The 20918-nt window shown below is 44.3% G+C and overlaps 1 non-coding gene across 1 annotated transcript; it reads left to right on the top strand.

Annotated features, from left to right (window-relative positions):
• Window positions 1–9191: 9191 nt before the first annotated feature.
• On the top strand, window positions 9192–9378 carry LOC130313953 (U2 spliceosomal RNA). The gene has a single exon (XR_008861751.1). It is a non-coding gene; the product is annotated as a U2 spliceosomal RNA (small nuclear RNA).
• Window positions 9379–20918: the final 11540 nt, after the last annotated feature.

Genomic DNA, 20918 nt, shown 5'->3' with positions numbered 1-20918 from the left:
TGGCAGCAGATGCTCTCATCTCTTGTTGGCATAATTTTGCAATTTTGGCACTTGCACCAATGTGTATTCCCAATTCTTGGATCATTATAGTTCAATGTGGTTCAATGTGGATAAATGTAAAGTTATGCATCTGGGTACTAATAACCTGCATGCTTCGTATGTCTTAGGGGGGATTAAACTGGCAGAGTCACTGGTAGAGAAGGATCTGGGTGTACTTGTAGATCACAGACTACAGAATAGCATGCAATGTCAGGCTGCTGCTTCCAAAGCCGGCAGGATATTGTCATGTATCAAAAGAGGCATGGACTCAAGGGACAGGGACATAATACCCCCAATTTATAAAGCATTGGTACGGCCTCACCTGGAATATGCTGTTCAGTTTTGGGCACCTGTCCATAAAAGGGACACTGCGGAGTTGGAAAGGGTGCAGAGACGCGCTAATATAATAAACTAATATGGGGCATGGATCATCTTAGCTATGAGGAGCGATTAAAGGAGTTTCAATTGTTTAGTCTTGAGAAGAGACGTTTAAGGGGGGATATGATAAACGTATATAAGTATATTAATGGCCCATACAAAAAATATGGAGAAAAACTGTTCCAGGTTAAACCCCCCAAAGGACGAGGGGGCACTCCCTCCGTCTGGAGAAGAAAAAGTTTAGTCTCAAGGGGCGACACGCCTTCTTTACCGTGAGGACTGTGAATTTATGGAACGGTCTACCTCAGGAACTGGTCACAGCAGGAACAATTAACAGCTTTAAAACAGGATTAGATACATTCCTGGAACAAAATAACATTAATGCTTATGAAGAAATATAAAATCCTATCCCTTCCCCAATATCGCGCCACACCCCTACCCCTTAATTCCCTGGTTGAACTTGATGGACATATGTCTTTTTTCGACCGTACTAACTATGTAACTATGTAACTATGTCACCTGGGATGTCATTGATGCTTGGCCACTCTGGATCGTTTTGGAAAGAGTGCTCATGTAGCTCGCCATGTAGTTCTGCCTTTTTTCTTAGTCTTTCCAGAAGAGCTTTTCGTTTCTAAAAATGAATACAAAAAGATAAAAAATTGTATACAATAAAAAAATGTAATCCTCTTGAACAATATATTAAATGGACATAGAGGTGTCACAAAAAATTTTGGGGACCACTTACAGTAGCCCTATGGGGGACTGTTTTATCCAAACCCACCAGTTCCTGCTAAAATGTTTGTGCAATGCATCAAGCTACAGACAAAATAGGAAAGTACAGAAATTTAGGAATAAATTAACCCATTAAACATTATCATTTTGGTGAGTCAGAATACCATTGGAGGCTGAGTATGAAGTCAGCCTCCATGGTCTATTGTTGGTGTATAGGAATGAATGGGCTAGATCTATAACATTGAGATTTTTTGCCCATTGAATTCAATGGCCCATTGTGGTCTATGGAGATCCTGTGTCAAATGAAGTAGGAAACTAAACAGCAGGGTACTGGTAGTAATATGTATGGGAGACCCTGGTGTGGGTTCAATTACTGGGTTCAGCTCAAGTTGTGTGATTATTCTTTAATTAGGTTTGACAGATATAGGTCAATTGATACTTTGAACCGTGGAAACTAGGTTGATTGGATACCATAAATGGGCAACTAGGTTAATTGAAAAAGGAGGTAATGTGTTGTATTCAATTGACCTAGTTCACAAAAGTTCAAACTAATATGAGTATAATCACAGAACTCTATGGGGGAGATTCATCAAAACCAGTGTAGAGGAAGAGTTGTGCAGTTGCCCATAGCAACCAATTGGATTGCTTCTTTCATTTTTTAAAAGGCCTCTGAAAAATGAAAGAAGCAATCTGATTGGTTGCAATGGGCAACTCAGAAACTTTTCCTCTGGACAGGTTTTGATAAATCTCCCTCTATATCAACAGAGGAATTGAACCCACACCAGGGTCTCCCATACACATTACTAAAAGGACACTGCTGTTCAGCTTTCTTACAAGTTTACCACAATATCGCCATAGACCACAATGGGCCCTTGGATTTAAATAGACAAAAAATCACTATGTTATAGATTTATTTATTTTATTTATTTATTTATTTATATAGCGCATACAGATTCCACAGCGCTTACAATTATGGGGTACAAACAAAGACAAGTATCAGACATAAAATTACACAATAACTATTCAAACAAGAGGTGTGGGGATATGTTGAGGATATGTTGGGGATATGTTGAGGATATGTTGAGGCCAATTAGAGACTACTTGTAGGCCTGTCTGAAGAGATGTGTTTTTAAGCCACGTTTGAAACTATGGATGTTGTTGTTGAGTCTGAGGGATTTAGGGATAGCATTCAAGAGAACCGGTGCAGCACGAGTGAAGTCTTGTAGACGGGAGTGAGAAGTTCGGATTATAGAAGATGTTAGTGTGAGATCATTAGCAGATCGGAGAGAAAGTGTAGGATGGTAGACGGAGATGAGAGAGGAGATGTAGGGAGGTGCAGCATTGTGGAGAGCTTTGTGTGTGAGACTGAGGATTTTGTACTGTATTCTGGACTGAATTGTTAACCAGTGTAGTGACTGGCACAGGGAGGAGTCGTCGGTGTAGCGGCTGGAGAGGAGATGAGTCTGGCTGCGGCATTAAGGATGGACTGAAGAGGAGAGAGTTTGGAGAAAGGAAGGCCTATTAGTAAAGAGTTACAGTAGTCGAGACGGGAGTGAATCAAAGCAATAATGAGAGTTTTAGCAGTTTCAGTAATGAGAAACGGGCGGATTCTGGAAATGTTTTTTAGATGCAGGTGACAAGAACGTGAAAGAGACTGAATATGGGGAGTGAAAGACAGATCAGAGTCAAGTATAACTCCAAGACAGCGAGCCTGCTGCCCGGGAGTTATGGTAGTACCACATACCGAGATGGAAATGTCAGGGTTAGGTACAGTATCAGTTGATGGAGAAAAGACAAGAAGTTCTGTTTTAGAAAGATTTAGTTTCAGATATAAAGAGGACATGATGTCTGAGACGGCAGCGAGACAGTCACTGGTATTCTGTAGGAGTGCAGGGGTGATGTTGGAGGAGGAGGTATAAAGTTGGGTGTCATCAGCGTAGAGGTGGTACTGGAAACCAAATCCACTGATTGTTTTCCCAATCGGGGATGTGTAGAGTGAAAAGAGTAGAGGACTTAGGACCGATTCCTGGGGAACCCCGACAGCAAGGGGAAGAGGAGAAGAAGTAGAGCCAGAAAACGAGACGCTAAAGAAGCGGCCAGAGAGATAGGAGGAAAACCAGGCGAGAGCAGAGTCCTTGAGACCGATGGAGCGGAGACTACTGAGGAGGAGTTGATGATTCACAGTGTCAAAAGCCGCAGACAGGTCCAAGAGAATCAGTAAAGAGAAATTGCCATTTGATTTGGCCATCAGAAGATCGTCAGTGACTTTGGTTAGGGCCGTTTCTATGAATGGAGTGAATGGAGCGGAAACCAGACTGTAAGGGGTCAAGGAGAGAGTTCTCGGAGAGATAGTGGATAAGGCGGGAGTAGACCAAGCATTCCAGGAGTTTGGAGATAAAGGGGAGATTTGAGACGGGTCGATAGTTGGCTGCACAGGAAGGGTCCAGAGATGGTTTTTTCAATAGTGGGGTTATGATAGAGTGTTTGAAGGAGGAGGGAAAGACCCCAGAAGAGAGGGAGAGGTTAAAGATTTTAGTTAGGTGACAGCTGATAGCAGGAGAGAGAGACTGGATGAGGTGTAAAGGCATGGGGTCACTAGAGCAGGTAGTGGGGCGGGCGGAGGAGAGGAGCTTGGAAACCTCATCCTCCATTACAGGCTCAAAAACTGAGAGTGATGAAGAGGAGACGTGGCTGGGAATTGGATCAGAACTTTTAGGGGACTGGGAGAGGATTTCATCACGAATTTCATCGATTTTAGTTTTGAAGTATTTGGCCAGGTCTTCAGCACAGAGATCAGTGATTGGGGTCTGTACTTTAGGCCGAAGGAAAGAGTTGAACGTGTCAAAAAGGTGTTTAGGGTTGTTAGACAGAGAGGAGATGAGGGAGGTAAAATATGTTTGTTTGGCGAGGTGAAGAGCAGAGTAATAGGATTTAAGCATGAATTTATAGTGCAGATAGTCTGAAGAAGTCTTAGTTTTCCTCCAGAGACGTTCAGCACACCTAGAGCATCGCCTGAGAAAGCGGGTTGTTAGCGTGTGCCAGGGTTGCTGCCGTCTGTGTCGGGAGATTCGTGTTTTAGAGGGTGCCATTTGATCCAGGGTAGACTTTAGGGTGTCATGGTAATGTTTGGCTGCTAGATTAGGGCAGGAGAAAGAAGAGATTGGTGATAGTGAAGATTGTAGAAGATAGATGTAGCCAAGTGGTCTTCAAACTGTGGCCCTCCAGATGTTGCAAAACTAAAACCCCCAGCATGCCTGGACTGTGAGTGAGTTGTAGTTTTGCGACATCTGGAGGGCCACTGTTTGAACAACACTGATCTAGCCCATTCATTCCTATACACCAACAAATTAACCCATTAAACATTTGAGGTTTGTTTAGTCAAAATACCATTGGAGGCTGAGTATGAAGTCAGCCTCCAGGGTCTATTGTTGGTGTATAGGAATGAATGGGCTAGATCTATAATATTGAGATTTTTTGCCCATTGAATTCAATGGCCCATTGTGGTCTATGGAGATCCTGTGTCAAATGAAGTAGGAAGCTAAACAGCAGGGTACTGGAAGTCAGCCTCCAGGGTCTATTTTTGGTGGATAGGAATGAATGGGCTAGATCTAAAACATTATTTTATTTTATTTTTTTTATTTTGCCCATTGTGGTCTATGGAGATCTTTTGTCAAACGGGGTAGAAAGCTAAACATCAGGGCGCTGTTAGTAATGTGTAGGTTAGACCCTGGTGTGGGTTCAATTACAGTGTTCAAATGATCTTCAAGTGTAGCTTGTTGATATGCTTACCGGCGTTATTTCATGTATTGTTGCAGCTGTTTCCTCCTCACTGTCACTTTCCGTCTCCTGTTGAATACTATAATCTTCCTATTTAAAAAAAAAAAAAGTGAATTAATATAATAATAAGTATTAAAAAAAAAAAAAAAAAAAAAAAAAATATATATATATATATATATATATATATATATATAAATAATAAAGAATATTAATTACCTCATCAGAAGATTCTTCAGGATTATATTCTTCATCCCTTTCCTCCTCTGCAGCGTATGAATATCCAGTTGCCTTTAGTAAATATATTAATAGAGTATGTAATAGCCTAAAGCAAAATTCTCCATTACTTGGTTTTGGTCTTGTTGAGATAACATGTTAGTGGCTATCATCCTTTTTCGGTACAATAATCAATTATACAAGGTTTAATAATACTCTGCACATTGTATTTATAGCGACAGCAAGCTAGGGCTGCTCAATATCATATTTTGAGCCTGCATGCTATGCACGCTCAGCTAAGCAAACTCATTATCATGTATTGAGTGTGCATGTTATGCACACTCAGCTATGCAGGCTCATTATCATGTACTGACTGTGCAGGCTATGCACGCTCAACATCAGGTATTGATCAGATAAGCACGCTAATTATTATGTATTGAGTGTGCATGCTATGCACTCTCATTATGATGTATTGAGCCTGCATGCTATGCACGCTCATTATAATGTATTGAGTGTGTAGGATATACATGTTCAATATCATGTATTGAGCATGCATGCTATGCACACTCATATATTAACGTTCATTATTATGTATTGAGTATGCATCCTATGGATGCTCAATGTAATATATTGAACATGCATGCTACACACTTTCATTATGATGTATTGAGCCTGCATGCTATGCATGCTCATTATCATGTATTGAGTGTTTATGCCATGCACGCTCAATATCATGTATTGATTGTGCATGCTTTGCACGCTCAATATCATGTATTGACTGTGGATGCTATGCATGCTCAATAACATGTATTGAGCATGCATGCTATGCACGCTCATATATTCACATTCATTATCATGTATTGAGTGTGTATCCTATGCATGCTCAATATCATGTATTGACTGTGCATGCTATGCACGCTCATATATTCATGTTCATTATTATATATTGAGCATCCATGCTATGCACTCTCATTATGATGTATTGAGCCAGTATGCTATGCATGCTCAATATCATTTTTGAGTGTGTATGCTATGCATGCTCAATATCATTTATTGAAAATGTATGCTATGCACGCTCAAAATATTCACGTTAATTATGTATTGAGTGTGCATGCTATGCATGCAAAATATCATTTATTGAGCATGCATGCTACACACTTTCATTACGATGTATTGAGCCTGCATGCTATGCATGCTCATTATCATGTATTGAGTGTTTATGCCATGCACGCTCAATATCATGCATTGATTGTGCATGCTATGCATGCTCAATATCATGTATTGACTGTGGATGCTATGCATGCTCAATAACATGTATTGAGCATGCATGCTATGCACGATCATATATTCACGTTCATTATCATGTATTGAGTGTGTATGCTATGCATGCTCAATATAATGTATTGAGCATGCATGCTATGCACACTCATATATTAACGTTCATTATTATGTATTGAGTATGCATCCTATGGATACTCAATGTATGCTACACATACATGCTACACACTTTCATTACAATGTATTGAGCCTGCATGCTATGCACGCTCATTATCATGTATTGAGTGTGTATGCTATGCATGCTCAATATCATATACTTACTGTGCATGCTATGCATGCTCAATATCATGTATTCAACATGCAGGCTATGCACGCTCAAAATATTCATGTTTATTATTATGTATTGAGTGTGCATGCTATGGATGCTCAATATCAGGTATTGAGCATGCATGCTATGCACTCTCATTATCATGTTTTGAGCCTGCATGCTATGCACGCTCATTATCATATATTGAGTGTGGATGGTATGCACGGTAAATTTCTGATTTTGGACTCATTTGGGACTTTGGATCACTATCTATATTGTAGTGCTGCGGTTTTATTGAGTAACACCGGATCACTCCAGTATAGATGGTGAGCAAAAAAAGCACATTTATTCCATTGGGGGGAGGTTATGGTGTTATGTGCAATACAGTCTAGATGGTGATATAAATTGTGAATTCATTCCATCAATAAATATGCACAATTTTTGAATGGAATAAAATCTTTTTTTTTAATCACCTATCCTGAATTGCTGAGGTGTTCCTAATGCAATAAAATATGCAATCAGTGAGCACATGTACACGATAAAACCGCAGCAATGCAGTATAGGTCAGTGGTCCCAAAACTGTGGCCCTCCAGATGTTGCAAAACTACAATTCCCAGCATGCCTGGACAGCCGTTGGCTGTCCAGGCATGCTGGGAGTTGTAGTTTTGCAACATCTGGAGGGCCACAGTTTGGGGATCACTGGTATAGATGGTGGAAAAAAAAGAGATTTTATTCCATTACAAAAATGATGCATCATTTTTGAATGGGATAAAATCACTATTATTGACACCATTTATAATGCACTGCTGGCTGCAGCCATTCATTTGGGAGTGCAGCTTTATATGAAAAAATAAATAAATAAATTCACAAAGCTGCAATCCCCAATGAATGGCTGCAGCCAGCAGTGCATTATAAATGGTGTCAATAATGGAGATTTTATCCCATTCAAAAATTATGCATCATTTTTGATTGGGATAAAATCACTATTATTCACACCATTTATAATGCACTGCGGTCTGCAGTCATTTATTGGGGATTGCAGCTTTGTGAAATTTTATTTTTATTGTTTTGGGCATATAATCAATTGTACTACCCACCATTTTGATATTATAAATTCCCTCAGGGCACAGTACAGCAGCTCCGTTCTCAGACTCTCCTCCTCTCTGAATGGTACGTGCAAAACCAAACAGAAAGGAGGAGACTCAGAGGCTGCCGTCCCTCCCAGCCTGTATGCGCGCCTGTATGCGCGCTCCCGACATTGAGCGCAGAATACAGCAAGATGGGCGGAAGTGGTGGCCGGCGAGGCTTCAGATGACGTCACGCCGGCCCGCCCGCCCGCCGACTTCCTGCAATCGTGAGACTGCTCAACTCTGAGCTACCGAAGAGGAGTGGAAAAAGGTATTGTTCTAATGTTTTAAGAGGATAAAAAAAACAGGGATAGATGTAGACAGTGTGAGGGAAAGATGGGGAGGGGGAATATGGACATTTTAGTTGAGGATAGCTACTCTTTAAGAGCACATACCTCAGCTCTTCAATAAAATATTTTTTTATATATATATATATATATATATATATATATACCGTATTTATCGGCGTATAACACGCACTTTTTAGGCTAAAATTTTTAGCCTAAAGTCTATGTGCGTGTTATACGCCGATACACCCCCAGGAAAGGCAGGGGGAGAGAGGCCGTCGCTGCCCGCTTCTCTCCCCCTGCCTTTCCTGGGGTCTAGAGCCCTGCTGCCGGCCCTTCTCACCCCCTGGCTATCGGCGCCGCTGCCCGTTCTGTCCCCCTGACTATCGGTGCCGGCGCCGATAGCCAGGGGGAGAGAAGCGGCGCCGACAGCCAGGGGGAGAGAAGGGGCAGCGGCACCCATTGCCGGCGCCGCTGCCCCGTTGCCTCCCCCCATCCCCGGTGGCATAATTACCTGTTGCTATGCGCTGCACGGCGCGGCGCACTGACGTCATGCGCCGCGCCGTGCATAGCAACGACGCAGGGGACGCGCGCCGGAGGCCTGCAGCAGCGCGGACCCGACCCAGGTAATTATGCCACCGGGGATGGGGGGAGGCAATGGGGCAGCGGCGCCTGCAATGGGTGCCGCTGCCCCTTCTCTCCCCCTGGCTGTCGGCGCCGATAACCAGGGGGTGAGAAGGGCCGGCAGCAGCGCTCTAGACCCCAGGAAAGGCAGGGGGAGAGAAGCGGGCAGCGACGGCCTCTCTCCCCCTGCCTTTCCTGGGGGTTTATCGGGGTATACACGCGCACACACGCACCCTCATTTTACCATGGATATTTGGGTAAAAAACTTTTTTTACCCAAATATCCTTGGTAAAATGAGGGTGCATGTTATAGGCAGGTGCGTGGTATACCCCGATAAATACGGTATATATATATAGATAGATAGATAGATAGATAGATAAAAAAAAAGTCAGTTCTGTTATGGTGAATATATTTATTGTGTGATTGACAATTGATTGGTAATAAAGGTTTTTTCAATCAAAAATCTGTTCTTATCAGTTTAATATCTGATACGTCCCCTATCTGGGGACCATAAATTAAATGGATTTTTGAGAATGGGAGCCGATTTGGAAACTTGCTTCCGTCGCCCAATGCATTGACCCGATATGGCAGTATCTTCGGGTACAGTGCACCACCCCATTCCAGTGTTAAAAAAGACAGATTCTTATTTAATCCTCTGTGGGTGCTGCTGCAGCTGTTGCCTGCCTTGTCATGTCAGTCAGACTGGCTGCAGAAGGTGCCGCTGCTGTCCAGACCCAGTACTGCTGAATGGCCTCCTTAATTGGATAAGCTCATCGTATCCTCACAAAAAAAAAAAGAGTTCCACAATTAGAGACCACAATAATGAGTTGCACTGACTGGTTTATGAACGTCTATCCATTTGGCGTTTTACTGACCATGTTTGCACACTGATTGATGTCATAAAAACTAAAAAAATAATAATAATACTAATCTAGCACACCTGTGCAGGTTTGACATGACATGATACGTAGCTGTCTTGCAGGTGGTGCTGAATCCTGTTAAATGATGTGAGGGTCTCATGGTTATTCACAAGGGTGCGTCATTGCTGTTGCTTGACCATGCATTGGTTCTGTGGTCAGTGAATGATAAAAACAAAATTTGCCATCCATTGATTGATGAGAAATCAGCCATGAGGCATTTGTTTTTAGAAACTGCTGCTCACAACCAATGTTGCAATGGAGTGTCTCCATCTGCTGGTGGTATTGGATAAGCATTAGTGCTATGATGGGGTCTGAAGAAGAAGAAGAAGATGGAAAAAAATTAATAAAAAAAAGAAAGAAAGAGAGAGAGACTGACTGAGTGAGTGGGTAAGAGAGAGAGTGAGTGAGTGCTTGAGTGAATAATTGAGTGAGTGAGAGAGAGAACAAATGAATTAAAGTGAGTGAGTGAGTGAGTGAGAATGAATGAATGAAAGTCTGAATGACAGAAAGAAAAAAGTATGAAGAAAGAAGTATGAAGAAAATAAAATGTATATGGAGTTGCAAACATGAGTGCAATCTACAAAGCTGTTGAGGCTGGTCCTCATGGGAGGATTGTTGCACCCAGGACCTTTAGTTCTATTAAATGTCATTCAATGCCACTGCCAGGTGTAAACAGCAGAAGAACCAGAAGCACCAACAGCACGACCATGGGTTGTCAGATTACCCTGATTCAGAAAAGAGTCCAAAAGGATGCAGGTGAATACTGTTTATTTTCAGTTTCTCGTAACAGTTGGTTTGATTCCTTGTCCGGACAGCCAGGGAGGTGGCTGCAGGCAACAAAGGTAGGCGTGTTATTTTCATATGCAGATCTTAACCCCTTAAGGATGGAGGGCGTGCCCATACGCCCCCGTTTCAAAGTCCTTAAGGACTGAGGGTGTATGGATACGCCCGTGGGAATTTCGGTCCCCGCCGCTAGCCGTCGGGGACCGGACCGAGATGCCTGCTGAAATCTTTCAGCAGGCATCCTGTGAAAATGCCTAGGAGGGTCCTGAGAACCCCCCATGTCGGCCATGGCGGCAAATCGACGTTTGTGGCAATTCCGGGCTGATCGGGTCTCTGATGACCTGATTGCCCGGAAAATAGGGATGAAAGGATTTGTCAGTGACAGCCCCAATCCTCCTAAGGGATAGGAGCGAGGTGGCAGTGGTGCCATCCCCCCCTATCCCCTGCCATTAGTAATGACTACTGACCAATGGCAGTTAAAGGCGGAGGGGTTACCATGGAAATTCCCCGCTCTGCCCGCCCCTGGATGTCAGGCAGAGAGGGGGGGGGGGGAGAAGATGGTGGCGGTACCTGGGGGTTTGCCCCCCCCTCCATGCGAATGTACAGGGTACATTCACAAGGGGCGGGGGTTTACAGTTAGTCTCTCGCTGCAAGCTAGAGATGCAGGAAATTTTCTGCTGCAGCTCAAACTCCCAGCAGGAAACTCGCTGTAATCCCCCGGCAGTCTGAATGTACCCTAAAAACACTACCTATAAACATACCCCTACACAGTCCCCCCCCCCCCCCCCAATAAAAATGAGAAACCTCTGGTATGGCACGGTTTCTAAAACGTAGTCTCCAGTTGTTGCAAAACAACAACTCCCAGTATTGCCAGACAGCCATTGACTGTCCAGGCATGCTGGGAGTTTTGCAACAGCTGGAGGCACTCTGTTTGCGAAACACTGCCGTAGGGTAATTTTGGTATCCGAGGCAAGTCTAACTCTTGCATCCGTAATTTAGGCCTTAAATGCGCATGGCGCTCTCTCACTTTACCGTACTCGGTAAAAATTGCCCAACAAATTTTGGGGGGCTTTTTCTCCTTTTACCTTTTACAGCGGTTCTGACATAAACGCACAAAAATAAATACCCACATGTGACCCCATTTTGGAAACTACACCCCTCACGGAATGTAAGAATGGGTATAGTGAGCTTTAACACCCCACAGGTGTTTGACAAATTTTCATTAAAGTTGGACGTGAAAATGAAAAATTTTATTTTCTTCACTAAAATGCTGGTGTTTTCCCAAATTTTTCATTTTCACAAGGAGTAATAGGAAAAAAAGCCATTGATGGCTGGGAAATATTGGAACATGGAGGTAGGCATCTTTGATGTCCACTGAAGAAAGAAATTCCCCTTGTTCCATGGATGCCACTACCGAACGGAGGGATTCCAATCGGAAGTGGCGGATGAGAAGATGAAGGTTGAGACGCTTGAGGTCCAGGATTGGCCGCACAGAACCGCCCTTCTTGGGGACCACAAAAAGATTGGAATAGAAACCCCAAAAATAACTCCCTGGAGAAGCAGGGACCGGAGAGCCTCCCGAAACTGTTTCGCCAGAGAAGGAGACCGGGGGGCCCGGGACTGAAAAAAACGATCCCTCGGGAGGGAGGCAAATTCCATTCGGTATCCGTTGGACACCACGTCCCTGACCAAAGAGTTCTGAATGTGTGTGGTCCAGATGTCTCGAAAAAGTAAGAGACGACCTCCCACCCGAAAAAAATCTGCGGGTGGGGGCATCACTTCATGCAGAAGTGGGTTTGGGTTTGCCTGATTTGGCCACAAAACGGCCGGAACGTTTGGTGTCCAACTTCCAAGACGGGCAAGCCCGGAATGAGGGAGCCTTCTTGTCCCGCGAAGGCGCCTGCCTAGACCCCTTATTAGGGCCAAAAGTCCAAAAGGACTGAAAGGAAGAGGACTTCCTCTGGGAAGTAGAGCGAGCCTTATTTTGAGGCAACAAGGAACTCTTGCCAACCGTCGCCTCAGAGATAATCTCGTCAAGGCGCTTGCCAAAAAGACGGGCACCAGTACAAGGAAGCTCGGTGAGAGACCTTTTGGAAGCGGCATCCGCATCCACATCCCAAGCCTTAAGCCACATGGAACGGCGGAGGGCCGCCAGGTGACCCACAGCAAAGGCAGCACAACGGGCTGACTGCATGGAAGCTGTGCACAGAAAGTCCCCAGCTTTAGAGCATTGGAGAACCAAAGCAGACAGATCCTCTGGGGGGATCCCGCCTGGATACCCTGACGGAGTTTTGAGCACCACACCGATAGGGCCTTGGACACCCAAGCCGAGGCGAAGGTGGGAAGCAGAGAAGAGCCTGCTGCTTCAGAGGCAAACTTCGCTAAGGACTCCACCTTCTTGTCCGTTGAATCCTTGAAAGCAGCCATATCTGCTAGCGACAGTGTAGTAGCCTTAGAGAGGCGGGAAATTGGTGGATCCACCAAGGGAGGGGAAACCATCTTAGAGGCAAGGTCCTTGTCGAATTGGTAACGCACCTGAACCTTCTTCATTCCCGGGAGCCTCTTGTCCGGATGTTTCCATGCAGATTCCAGAAGGGTGTCAAATTCAGCGTGAGAGCTGAACCTTTGAGGTGCCAGTTTAGCATGATGAAAAGATACTTCAGGAGTCACATCCGAAGATCCTGGGTCCTCTAAGTGAAAGGTGTCTCTTATGGCCGCAACCAATGAGTTCACCATTTCAACTGTATCCGAGCAGTCCTCCGAGTCAGATGCCAATTCGAAAGCCTCATCCACCAGGAGAATGTGAACAAGTGGGGGGCGACCATGACCGGGTACGCGACTCTTGCGAGGCAGAGTGGCGATTCCGGGAACGTCCTCTGGAGGAGCGACGTTTGTGACCAGATGACACGGGGGGGGGGGGGGCGGGACCCACGAGGGGAGCACCCACGTCTACCTGAAGACTCAATGGAAGAGTCAGAAGATACACCCCTAGTACGCCTGTGAGAGGGTGAAGTATGTGGAGAAGAGGAGCGGGGCCCTTTAGAGGGTTGGCACAGGGCAGACCTCTTCAAGGCAGACACCACATCACGAGAAGCCTCAGCCACCGAACGGGAGACTTGAGTCAAGTCAGCCCATATACTGGGATAGGGAAGAAACCCAGGCTGGAGGGGCGGCCGAATCCACCAGAACTGAAAGAGCATCCGAGGGTACCAGGGGGTCTGGGGCAGCAGAGGAGCAGGCAGAGCAAGTGGGTTCAGCAGAACCAGGTATTTTGGAATTACAGTTCTTACAGACCAAATAGGAAACTAACGCTCCAGTTGTCTGTTTAGAGGGAGGAACAATTCTGGGTACGAACATAATGAAAAAAGAACTATCTCACCTGAGTCTGTGTCCCCTGTGGTGGCTGCTGTGAGGAGAACTCCGCTCTGTGTAGATAGAGAGGGAGAAACAGGCCAGCCAATAGCCAGAGAGGGGCGTGCCTGGAGCAGGGGCCCTGTCTGATTGGCCTCTGCCACCGAAAATCGCACGCACGGCGCTGATTGGAGGACAATCCGCGCCTCCAGTGAGCTCCGGCGGCCCTGTGGGCGGAGCTATAGCTCCCCGGCCGCCGAGAAGAACAATAGTAATGGCGCCCGCTCCTTGCCCCAGGCGCACATGTCAGCCGCATATGCGCCCACGGGGAAGTGAGCGGGCGATACACATATTCGCCGACAGTCGTCTGCTGCCGAAAGCGAAAGTAAGTCGGCGCTTCATGCGCCCGAACAGTAAAAGCGCCGCGGCTGTCAGCCACATAGTAAGCGCCGCGGCTGTCAGCCGCATAGTATAACACACACACACGTGCATAATAATAAAGTAAACCATTCATTCCCAATATGCCATTGCTCGCCCCTTTTTTTAGAATAAAAGATAGAGCCCCTAACACAGGCCAGCCCCTTGGACCCTGAAAGGTGGGCCAAAAAATGAGGGTCTCCAGAGGTTGCAAGTCAGCACCTAAAGGGAGAAGAATATATACTCACCTCAATCAGAAGTACTTACCTAATGGAGTCTTCTGTGAGGTCTTCAGTCAGCTTTCTGTTACCTGCATCACGCTGAGCTACCATGTGCGAGCAAAGCGAGCAGGGAATAGGGGGACCCGGACCCATGAGGTACAACCCCAGACGCTGACCGTTGGCGAGAGGGGGTGAACAGCTCATATACGCAATGTCTGTGCCCCCTCAATCACAATGAGGAAACAGTGAGCCGCAGTTCCCGAGTCCCCACCTGAAAACATGAAAGAAAACGGAATAAAAAACTAACACATACCCTAACTAGGAAAAATAAGAAACAGAAGACCTGGTCTGGAGAATTCCAGACCATGTCCACCTCCTTCAGACACTAAGCTAAAACTGATTAGCTCAGGGCCTAGAGGCGGGTATATCCTGCTGGGAGGAGCCGACTTTTTTTTGTTGCCATAGTGTCATACCTCCTAGAGACAGCAGCATACACCCATGGTCTGTGTCCCCCAATGGAGCCGATAGAGAAAATCTAATTTTCCATTTTTACACCCAACTTCAACGCAAAGTCCCCAAACACCTGTGGGGTGTTGAGGCTCACTATACCCCTTGTTACATTCCTTGAGGGGTGTAGTTTCCAAAATAGTATGCCATATGTTTTTTTTGCTGTTCTGGCACCATGGGGGCTTCCTAAATGCAACATGGCCCCAAAAACCATGACAGCAAAATTTGTTTAAAAAAATCCTACAGTTGCTCTTTCCCTCTTGAGCCATGTTGTGAGCCCACAAAGCACTTTATGTCAACATATGATGTATTTACGTACTCGAGAGAAATTGAGCTACAAATTTTGGGGGGCTTTTTCTCCTTTTACCACTTTTAAAAATGAAAAAAATGGGGCTACAAGAATATGTTAGTGTAAAAAATGCAGATTTTGATTTTTCTCCTTCACTTTGCTGCAATTCTTGTGAAAGACCTAAAGGGTTAACACACTTTTTGAATGTCATTTTGAAAACTGTGAGGGGTGTAGTTTCTACAATGGGGCCATTTATGGGGTATTTCTCACAGAATGGCCCCTCAAATCCAGTTCAAACTTAACTGGTCTTTGAAAAATTCAGATTTTAAAATTTTCATGAAAATTTAGAAAATTGCTGCTATACTTTGAAGCCCTCTAATGTCTTCAAAAAGTAAAAAATTGGTCAATTTTATGATGCCAACATAAATTAGACATATTGGGGGACATTTACTAATCTAGTCTATTCTGGGTATGCTTATAGACCAGCGTATGTGGTAGTCTCCTGTCTATTGTGCTCCTAATTTATCAAAGGTCTCACAGCCCTTGATAAATTCTGTGCTCAGACTTCAGGGTCTACAGCTTAAACTGCATTTAGTCCTGCTCCAGCATGGTCTGACATTTCAGCGTATTTTGGGCAGATGCGACTTGTCGCACAAAAGTCGCACTTGATAAATTCAGCACCAATGCATTTTCCAATGCATTTCTGTCTAAAATAGACTTGCATGCATCATGTTCTAAAAATCCTCTAGAGCAAAAGTCGCAGAAAAGTCGCACATATTTAGACTGCGACTTTCTGTGCGACAAATTTAGACAGGAAAAATCAGTCTAAATCCTTTGATAAATCTCCCCCATTGTGTTTGTGAATCAATATAAAATGTATTTGGAATATCCATTTTCCTTACAAGCAGAGAGTTTCAAAGTTAGAAAAATGCTAAATTTTCTAAATTTTCATGACATTTTGTGATGCAAGTAACCACAAAAATTTACCGCTATGTTAAAGTAGAATATGTCACGAAAACCTACACTAGCTAAATCCCCTAGGGATCTCTGGGCCGACTTATTAATGAACAACCTACTTGGGGAAATAAATCCCCTCAGGATTAACCCTGACTAAAGATCCCCTAAAAATTTACTTTTATTAATGCTTCTTTAAAATATTTCTTGACTTGTGTAATTCACATTTCTTGCCACAAGATGGCAGTGGTGTTTTAAAATATTGAACGCTGTGCACAGCTAACTCCGAGATAGTTTCGGAAATAGTTTTTCATGATATAAAACGTAATCCTCCCTTCCTTTAAAGTAAGGGAGGATTATGTTTTAATAATAACGCTGTGCCAGTGTCCCAGCTTAGTTAGTAACTCCCGTGCCCGAGCTGCAGCAGGGCACCGGAACTAACTAGATAGAAGAGTCTAAATACCAGTCTGTCTGACAGACACTGAGCAATTTCAATAGTACGGAGTTAGCTGTGCACAGCGTTCAAGATTTTAAAACACCACTGCCATCTTGTGGCAAGAAATGTGAATTACACAATTACAGGGGTTCCTGTAAAAGCCAGGGTATGGATTGCATTGCTTATTGCTCCATCAGAGTGGAATGGACTCCTGTCCTTCTTTTAAGCAATGATGTGGATTTAGCCTGTGCTGTATGTACGGGTGGCTGACTGCCACCCACCCAGAGAGTGTATGGGAGACTGCCTGCCTCCCTCCTTTCCTATGCATGGGAGGCCGCCTGCCAGCCTTCCTTTCTTCCCTATAAGTAGTGTGAGTGCTCATGAAGGGGGCATGGTTGGTTCCACCCCTTTACCGGTTATCACCTCTGGGCCTTTTGGCTAAGATCAAGTGTAAAAAAAGGGCTTGCGATAGACCGCATCCTTGTGCATGGTATTTTGTGTGAATACTTGCACTTGGGTGACTTGAGAGCACATACCTCAGCTCTTCAATAAAATAAAAGAATATATATATATATATATATATATATATAAACAAAGTCCCGAAATCACAGCACCAGTCAGGTCATGGATCTTGAAATACTGGATTATTTTATTCTTCCCCACAGCAAATGCGTGGGGACCTTCACTACAGCCAAGATCGCAGCCATTGCAGCCATCCTCTTATATATTATTTTTTTTTCTAATATATGCCCTCATTCATGTCATCTAGAAATAAAATATCAGTTGCATGATAATTTGATGTCAGCATTTACTGTTGTACTATTCAAACATGATTTGCTAGGTTACAAGTGTTTGGTTACAATGCGCATGCACAGCCGGCCGGCTGGATCGCGATATGTCCAGTGTGATAACACGATCGTCGGACCCGTTTGCGCAGCCGCAGAACAAAAATGGTGACTAGTGTGGGTAAGGGCATTACGCGCACCTGATCAGCACACATTACTGTGAGCGATCGAGAGCGGAAGTGATGCGCTGATACGTAGGAACTTTTCCGACGCATGCGCAGTCGCTTTGTATACAAACAAGAATGAGAACGGAGATGGCAGCGATCGGCATGTTCTGGGTGCGATCGAGTTATATATTTGGCTGATACTGAAGGTACCTATATAACACTATATAGCACTGTATGTCATATGGCACAGGGCACTTTATATGTGTATTGATTGTATTGTATATAGACGGATGCTATGTCAACTTGACATCACTGTGATTAACAGAGCATTGCTCCAATTACATTTAAATAGAGGTGCGTTTTTAGATAATTATACATTTGTATCACATGAGTTGTAGCCAATGAAATGTATCTGTGATATATATATATATATATATATATATATATATGCACATTTTGTATTTGTATTATGCTTGATAAAGGCTACTACTGCCGAAACGTTGCATTTGCTGTGGGGAAGAATAAAATAATCCAGTATTTCAAGATCCATGACCTGACTGGTGCTGTGATTTCGGGACTTTATATATATATATATATATATATATATATATATATATATATATATATATATATATATTGTTAACAGTGTTTCCCAAACAGGGTGCCTCCAGCTGTTTAGGCTATTTGGGCATGCTGGGATTGATAGTTTTGTAATAGCTGGGGGCATCCTGGTTGGGAAACACTGATTTATGCATGTGTGTGTATATATCAATGTTTCGCAACCAGGGTGCCTCCAGCTGTTGGAATACTACAAATCCCAGCATGCTGAGAGTTGTAGTTTTGCAACAGCTGGATACACTCTGGTTGGGAAATATATATATATATATATATATATATATATATATATATATATATATTATTTTTCTTTCCTATGATATATATATACATACACACACGCACAGTAGTGTTTTTCAGGGGGTGTAATCCAAACCTCCCTCTCCGGTGTGTCCAACAATCCGGTGTCAAAATTAAGACGCTGGATGATTGTGAACTGCCCCATTCAAATAAATGGGATCAGTTCTAGCATTAGTTTCCCTCCAGTGCACGCCTGACATATGTGAACCCGGCCTCATTCGATCTGCAGGGTGCCAGTGTATAGTTGGTATCTACCACTACAGTATATGTTATTGTATGTCAGAATATTGGTCTTTTTATCGTGGTTTTTAATTTGGAACAATATAGCGGTATTGTGTGTCTAGCAAATATTGTGTGTCTACAGGGACATACGCTTTGTGGCTTGTGCTCCTGATCATTTAACCCTTTCAGGACTCAGCGTTTTTCCGTTTTTGCACTTTTGTTTTTTCCTCCCCACCTTCTAAAAACCATAACGCTTTCAGTTTTCCACCTACAGACCCCTACAAGCGCTTGTTTTATGCACTACCAATTTTACTTTGTAATGACATCAGTCGTTTCACAATAAAATCTAACTTGTTTGGCTTTTGCGGCCCCACTTTTAATTTTGCCCAGCGCCACATTAAATCTAAAACTGGTCCTGAGTGTATGTGTATGGCTGTGTGTGTGTATATAGGGGCAGTGTATGTGTATGAGGCTATGTATATGGTATGGGGCTGTGTATGTGTGTATATAGGGGCAGTATATGTGTATGGTGCAGTGTATGTGTATGAGGCAGTATTTATGTGGGCTGTGTATGTGCGTGTACATAGGGGCAGTGTATGGGGGGCAGTGCATGTGAGTATATGGGGGCAGTACATGTGTATGGGGCAGTGTATATGGGGGCTGTGTATGTGTGTGTAGATGGGGGCAGTGTATGTGTATGGGGCAGTGTATTTTGTATGGGGCTGTGTATGTGTGTATATGGGGGCTCTGTATGTGTGTGTATATGGGGGCAGTGTATGTGTATGGGAGCAGTGCATGTGTATGGGGCAGTGTAGGTGAGTATATGGGGCTGTGTATGCGAGTATATTTGTATGGGTGTATGTGTAAGTGTATGGGGCAGTGTGTATGGTATGGTGGTATTGGTGTAAGTGTATGTGTATGGGGCAGTGTATGGGGGCAGTGTATATGTATGGGGCAGTGTATATAGTACAGGGCTGTATGTATGTGTGTGTGGGGGGCTGTGTTTGTGTGTATGGTGGACTGTGTGTGGGGGCTGTGTCTATGTGTGTATATAGGGGCAGTGTATATGATATGGGGCTGTTTTTGTGTATGGGGGCTGTGTATATGGTGGCTGTGTATGTGTATGGGGCAGTGTATGTGTATGGGGCAGTGCATGTGTATGGGGCAGTTTATATGGTATGGGACTGTGTATGTGTGTATGGGGTTGTGTACGTGTGTGTTTATAGGGGCAGTGTATGTGTGCATGGGGTTGTGTACGTGTGTGTATATAGGGGCAGTATATGTGTATGGGGCAGTGCATATGTATGGGGCTGTGTGTAAGGTATGGGGGCAGTGTATGTGTATGGGACAGTGTATGTCGTCAGTTTATGTGTATGGGGCAGTGTATGTGTATGGGGGCAGTGTATGTGGGCAGTGTATGTGTATGGGGGCAGTGTATGTGTATGGGGCAGTGTGTATGGTATGGGGCAGTGTATGAGTATGGGGGCAGTGTATGAGTATGGGGGAAGTGTCTGTGTATGGGGGCAGTGTATGTGTATGGGGCAGTGTATGTGTATGGGGGCAGTGTATGTGTATGGGGGCAGTGTATGTGTATGGGGGGCATTGTATGCTTATGGGGGGCATTGTATGTGTATTGGGGCAGTGTATGGTATGGGGCAGTGTATGTGTATGGGTGCAGTGTATGTATATGAAGCAGTGTATGGTATGGGGCAGTGTGTATGGTATGGGGCAGTGTGTATGGTATGGGGCAGTGTATGTGTATGTAGCAGTGTATGGTATGGGGCTGTGTATGGGGGCAGTGTGTATGGTATGGGGCAGTGTATGTGTATGGGGGCAGTGTATGTATATGGGGGCAGTGTATGTGTATGGGGCAGTGTATGTGTATGTGGCAGTGTATGGTATGGGGCAGTGTATGTGTATGGGGCAGTGTATGGTATGGGGCAGTGTGTATGTGTATGGGGCAGTGTATGTGTATGGGGCAGTGTATGTGTATGGGGCAGTGTGTATGGTATGGGGCAGTGTATGGTATGGGGCAGTGTATGTGTATGGGGGCTGTGTATGGGGGGCAGTGCATGTGAGTATATGGGGGCAGTACATGTGTATGGGGCAGTGTATGAGTATGGGGGCAGTGTATGAGTATGGGGGCAGTGTATGTATATGGGGGCAGTGTATGTGTATGGGGCGGTGTA

This window comes from Hyla sarda, unplaced genomic scaffold (assembly GCF_029499605.1).
Source record: "Hyla sarda isolate aHylSar1 unplaced genomic scaffold, aHylSar1.hap1 scaffold_1795, whole genome shotgun sequence".
NCBI lineage: Eukaryota > Metazoa > Chordata > Amphibia > Anura > Hylidae > Hyla > Hyla sarda.
Note: the sequence above shows the minus strand (reverse complement) of the source record. Positions and strands in the feature narration are given on the sequence as shown.